Consider the following 6884-nt stretch of genomic DNA (forward strand, 5'->3'; position numbering starts at 1 on the left):
AGAGGGGGTCTCGCTCTTGCTCAGGCTGGTCTCAAACTCCTGAGCTCAAACAATCCGCCCGCCTCGGCCTCCCAGAGAGCTAGGATTATAGGCGTGAGCCACCGCGCCCGGCCCACATTATCTTTTAAAAACAAATTTTTATATGAAAAGAAATAAACGATACTCCAAAATTATTATTGAAAAGGAAATGGTATAACCCGGGTAATCTGAAAAGTAGGTTTAAACTCCAGACTAGGCTGGGCATGGTTGCTCATACCTGTAATCCCAGCATTTTGGGAAGCCAAGGTGGGAGGATTGCCTGACGACAGAAGTTCGAGACCAGCCTGGGCAACATAAGGAGACTCGGTCTCTACAAAAATATAAAAAACTTAGCATGCACCTATAGTCCCAGCTACTCGGGAGACTGAGGTGAGAGGATCACTTGAACCCAGGAGTTCAAAGCTACAGTGAGCTATGATCTTGCCACCGAACTCCAGCCTGGGCCACAAAGAGAGACCTTGTCTTTAAAAATAAATAAATGAAATCCAGACTATGCAACTATAGATTTCCAAGACAGAGACACACTGGACAGGTACCTATACACATAATTCTGTCACTACAATCATTTGACATATACTTGTGAGGACATATGCCATTATCCACATTTAGCATAAATATATTTTCTTGCTCAGCCTATGAATGAGCCGCAAGAAAGATTTGTAGAAGGAAGTGTTGTCCATATCTGGTTGGTTTCCTAGAAGAAAAAACTAAATAAACCAATGAACCATAGTTACAGGAGCTGTCTAATGATTAGTAACACAAAGCCGGAACTGATTTCTTCATTTCCTCTGACAGGCAGGTCACTTGTGACTTGCAGAGCTGCCTCAGTGCTCTATCAGGGCCTCACCCAGAGCCGCGGCCCTGTCGCTGAGTACATGGCTGGTGGGCCTGGACCTGGGGTCTAGCTGTGTGCTTGCCTCTGGGCCTCACTTTGCTCCCTTGAGCTGTTTTGAGTGAAAGGGCTCATTAAATGGTGGCTATTACATTAAAGAAACTGATTTCTCCTCTTAGGCTCCCAGCCCCAAACTCCCAAAGCTGATTTCAGTGCACCAGCTTGTGCAGCCAGAACACCCTGTGCTCACCCTGCTACTTACACCATTTATTGAATTGCATCATAATTGTTGGCAATCATGTCTGTCACCCAATTAGACTATGACTTCCTTAATACAATATTTTACTGTTATAGAGGTCTCCAGAAAGAAGTATATCTCTTCTGTTGGGAGTTGCTTTCATTACTCACAGCAAACAGGCCTTTTCTTTTTTTTTTGAGATAAGGTCTCGCTCTCTCACTCTGTCTCCTGGGCTAGAATGCAGAGAGAGAGAGAGATAGAGAGAGAGAGAGAGAGAGATGGTTAGAAATAAATAAACCAAAAGATTGGTAGTGGTAATTTGTAAACTATGGGTTCATGAATACTTTACTTTTTTTTTTTTTTGAGACAGAGTTTCACTCTGTGTCCTGGGTAGAGTGCAGTGGCACCATCACAGCTCACAGCAAACTCAAACTCCTGGGCTCAAGCCACCTCCCACCTTAGCCTCCCAAGTAGCTGGGACTATAGGTGCCACCATGCCTGGCTAATTTTATCGCACCGAGCCAGGCCTTTTAATGTTACACTTAAATACTTAGTGAAACCAGTCAACAATGACTTATCTCATGTAATGAGATGTAAGTTATTCTAGATGTATCCTAGAGAGCAGTAGCTTGGATATTCTTCATAAATCTCTAGGAAAGTAGTCAAATTGTCTAGAGAACTTGCAATCCATTTACTAAGATTAAAAAAAAAACAAGGGGAATTCTATGGTGTTGATGTCATTATAGATTCTTCAAAGTAGGGATTCTCTTGTCCATTTCTTTTTTAATGTATTTTTTGTATTGATACAAAAAATTTGATGCAATGTATAATGATCAAGTCAGGGTAATTAGGATATCCATTACCTCAAACATTTATCTTTTCTTCGTGTTGAGAATATTACATTTCTTCTCTTCTAGCTATTTTGAAATACACAATGAATTATTTTTAACTGTAATTTTCCTACTGTACTATTGACCACTACAACTTATTCCTTCTATCTAACTATAATTTTGTACCCATTAACTAACTTTATCTGTGCCCTTCCCCCTTCCCTTCCCAGACTCTGGTAACCACCAATCTACTCTCTACCTCCATGAGATCCACCTTTTTAGCTCCCACGTGTGAGTGACAACATGTGATATTTGTCTTTCTGTGTCTGGCTTATTTCACTTAACGTAATGATCTCCAGTTCCATCCATGTTGCTGCAAATGACAGGATTTCATTCTTTTTTATGGCTGAATAATATTTCATTGTGTATAGGTACCATATTTTCTTTATCCATTCATCTGTTCATGAGCACAGGTTGATTCTATATCTTGGCTATTATGAATAGTGCTGCAATAAACATGGGATTGTAGATACCTGTTCAATGTACTGATTTCCTTTCTTTTGGATATATGCCCAGCACTGGGATTGCTGAATCATATGGTAGTTCTATTTTTAGTTTTTTGAGGAACCTTGATGCTGTTTTCCTTTATGACTGTACTACTTCACATTCCCACCAACAGTGTATAGTGTTCCCTTTTCTCTGCATCCTCTACAGCATTTGTTATTTTTTGTCTTTTTTATAGTAACCATTCTAACTGGGGTGAGATGCTATCTCATTGTTGTTTTGAAATGTCTATTCAGGTCTTTTGCCCAGTTTTTAATTGAATTATTTGGTTGAGTTTTTGTGTGTGTGTGTTGTTTTTTCTTTCTGCTATTGGGTTGAGTTCCTTATACATTCTTGTTATTAATTCCTTGTCTAGTTCAGTATCTCCAGTGTTTGAAGGTGCTTAACGTCACTCAGTAAATATATATTGAATGAGTAAAGTATACTTTACTCATATCTCTTTTTAATCCTAACCCAGAATATTTGTCCTTTAGTCACCTACTAGAGACCTCAGTTTGAAAGGTCTTTCAAAAACTAGACTTCAATCCAGCTTTCTTAAAAAGCCCAATGGAACCACTGATATTTAATATATGTTGCCTAAAGTCTGTACCACAATTAGTTTCTGTAGATTTGGTAAGCTTTATGTCAAATTCAGCTCTCAACCGAAATGCCTTTACTGGATTATAATTAGGCATTATTAAGAGCTGACAAAAGAAAAAAATCTGCGTGAAAATTGTTCTTTCATTTAAAAAAAAATCACTATTTAAGACAATTGCCCAGTTCTCTAGAAAGTATGCTCCATGAGGGCAGAGACTTTAGTGGTTTTATTATTTTATATGCAGTGCCTTAAACAGCACACACTGTAGGCTTAAATAAATATTTGATTTACAGCAAATTAATTATATAATTCAATGTCCTTTATGTAAAGAGCTACACAATAAATTCTTTTAAAGATTTGCTACAGGGAAAAAAGTTACTCTTCCTGAATAAAACCGGGGTGCTTCTTTTCATTAGACAGTAAGAACTTGTTTTCTTTGACTTCACTTCCAGGAAGAGCAAAGTGAGACCATTCCAAGAATATCTTAATTGGTCTTTCTTTGTGTCTCATCTTCCAAATCCAGTAACTGCCTCCACAGCTACCTTATGGAAAAAACCTGGAGGCCAAGAGATTAGATCCTGTGTTCTCTTTCCATTCAAGCCTCAACTATTTTTCCAATATTCAAGCCCTGATCTATTTTTTATTGTACTTGTCCCCCCTCGATCCCCACCGACCTTTAAAACCCTCCTGTCTGTCTTATTTCAGCCATGGGATTTTGTCATCCCCTCAACACATGCTGCTTATTCCCACCTCTATGACATTCCTGATGTTACTTCCTCCACCTACAATGCCCTTTTGTCTTGTTTTTTCCAAGTACTGGTTCCCCTTTAGCTCCCAGATCAAAGACCTCATCCCTTGGAACTTGCAGTGCCTGTGATTGAATCCAAGTTGTTCTACTTCTTAGGCCTCGGTTTCCTCACTGGTAGGTAATTCTGTAGTTTGCTGCCTGATAGGGTTGTGGGGAGGCAATAAAATTACCCATGTTCAACAAATATTCAATTACCCATGTTCAATAAGTATCCATGCTTGGTAAATATTAGCTCCTAGTAGTAATAAAATTTCTTATATTTACCTGACATGTATTTCTGTTGTTATTCATATCTTAACCTATGTACTTAAGTTATTTATGTCTTAAGAACAGTGGTCCGAGAATATAATCCATCTCAGAGTATTCTCACATGAACCCCTCTCCACATAATAGGCAATTAAAGTTGTCTTTGTCATGCATATAATATTTAATACTGTCTCAACGTGGTCATTCCATTTTCCTGTTCTCTAAATTAGTTTAGGACAGTAACAGTTGTATCTTTTGTGTGTCTGTATGTGTATGTCTCTGTTCAATATTTCTGCCATAAATTTGAATTTGGTGTCTGCCAAATCAATTGATGTGTGGCTATACTTAGAGGAATAGGAGGTATTCAATAAATGGTAGCACTGTACATCATGCCATTTAAGTTTACATACAATAGTTTACGCAAGTCATAGAGTAATCTTATTAGGTAGGTGGTAGTATCCCTGTTATATTAAACAATCATTATGACAAGTATACTGGTTTAACACAGGTGGTTAGGCCATTAAAAGAGCACTTTGTAAGACACCTTAGTATTCTGAGATTTCTGAGTTTCTTATTCTCTTCTACAACAAAACTATTAATTACCCTTTTCTCCCAATATTGTTTCTGTGTTTATGAGTTGGTGGTTATGACCTTATGTGGGTCTCTGTTTCATGCTTTATGTTTTCCTTCTTGGCAGTCAATGTCTTAGAACTAATGTCAGGTTACAACATCGGACACAAAATCTAGGGACGGGACCCCAGGACCCAATTTCAAACTCTTATAAATTCCTTTCTCTGCTCTGGGTTGGTATGAGAAAAACATGTAATTTGTATGGAAGAAAACATAAAATCTAAATGAGACTCTGCTCCTGCATTACAATTTACAAATCTGAGCAGGTGTTATGTTCCTCACCAACCCAGCAAACCAATGAAACAGGTAACTAATCTTCTGAAACACTGCATAGTTTGTGTCATCATAGACATCATATAATATTTTTCTATTTCAAGGATCTACAAAAAGCATACCCCTTCAAATTGGGAGGGGGCTGTTATATTCACTTACTATTCATCTCAAATACATCTCTCAGTATCACCTGAAGATATTATAAGGCCATTCAACTTTAATTTGTCTTAACATTATACAGGATATTATAAATTATTCTGGATATATTCTGAATATATCCTGGATATAGCCCAGAAATGATTTATAAATCTCTACTGAAGTTCAAGTGAACAAGTTCTCTGGAGAACTTTACAATATAGTCATTAAATAAAGGCAGGTTAATTGAATGATGTTAATGTTATTAGATATTCTTAGACACCCACAGTGAGATGCTGCACATAAAAAGACAACATTCTGTCCCACAGCTTGCAATCTAAAATTAGATAAACATCTAGCACTCTGGGAGGCCAAGGTGGGCAGATCATTTGAGCTCAGGAGTATTCATCTCAAATACATCTCTCAGTATCACCTGAAGATATTATAAGGCCATTCAACTTTAATTTGTCTTAACATTATACAGGATATTATAAATTATTCTGGATATATTCTGAATATATCCTGGATATAGCCCAGAAATGATTTATAAATCTCTACTGAAGTTCAAGTGAACAAGTTCTCTGGAGAACTTTACAATATAGTCATTAAATAAAGGCAGGTTAATTGAATGATGTTAATGTTATTAGATATTCTTAGACACCCACAGTGAGATGCTGCACATAAAAAGACAACATTCTGTCCCACAGCTTGCAATCTAAAATTAGATAAACACAGGCAAGCCAGATAAACATAGATAGCACATTTTTTTAGGACAAAAATGAAATGATGGGAGAGAAAAATGAGAGTAGTGAATTAAAAAGCCAAAGGGACTCAACAAATATTCTATCTTCTGCCTTTTACTTGTAGTCTTAATTACCTCTGTCAGAAACAGTCAAGCCTGGACAACACAGTGAGATCCTATCTCTACAAAAAAATAAAAATTTGCCGGGCATGGTGGCATGCCTGTAGTCCTAGCTACTCAGGAGGCTGAGGTGGGAGGATTGCTTGAGCCCGGGAGTTCCAGGCTGCAGTGAGCTGTGATTGTGCCACTGCCCTTGAGCCGGGGCAACAGAACGAGACTCCATTTCTTTAAAAAAAAAAAAAAAAAGCAATCATACTTCTATAGTCAAAGAAGGAGGTTGTCTGATTGCCCCTGAAGGGTGTCAGAACATTAGTGGGAGTACCACTGTCGTTCTCAGCTTTCTCCAGAAACTCCTTTTGTCCAGTAGTCCTTGCTTGTCCCTCTTGCCTGACTTTGCGTGCTAAAAGTCCACTACCTTCAAGCTCTGCACTAGAAATGAAAAATGAGAGCCCCACCACTATATTAGGAAATAAATCCCTATAATAATAGCTAGTGGAGTTAAGAAATAGTGTGCTGTAGCAGGCCCAGCAGTCTGGAGGTGAAGACGGTCCTAGGTGCACATGTGAACATCAGGTTGGGGCCTCACTATGAGACCTCATCCTATGTGGTTAGTCTACAAGGCTTGGCTGGCTTCCTCTCTGAGGTTAGGTTTTTAAAAAACAAAAACACCTTCAATGTTCCAGGCTTCGTGCTAAGTGGTATAGATAAATATGACATAAACTCTCTTTTGGATCTTACAACTTATTTTGGGAGACAGCTCATAAACGGACTATTTTAATATAATGTGGTAAATGTAATGGCAGAGGAGCGGTTGGGATAAATCCCAGAGGAAGGGTAGCCAGTCCGATCT

This window comes from Propithecus coquereli, unplaced genomic scaffold (assembly GCF_000956105.1).
Source record: "Propithecus coquereli isolate 6110/MARCELLA unplaced genomic scaffold, Pcoq_1.0 Scaffold2, whole genome shotgun sequence".
Lineage (NCBI taxonomy): Eukaryota > Metazoa > Chordata > Mammalia > Primates > Indriidae > Propithecus > Propithecus coquereli.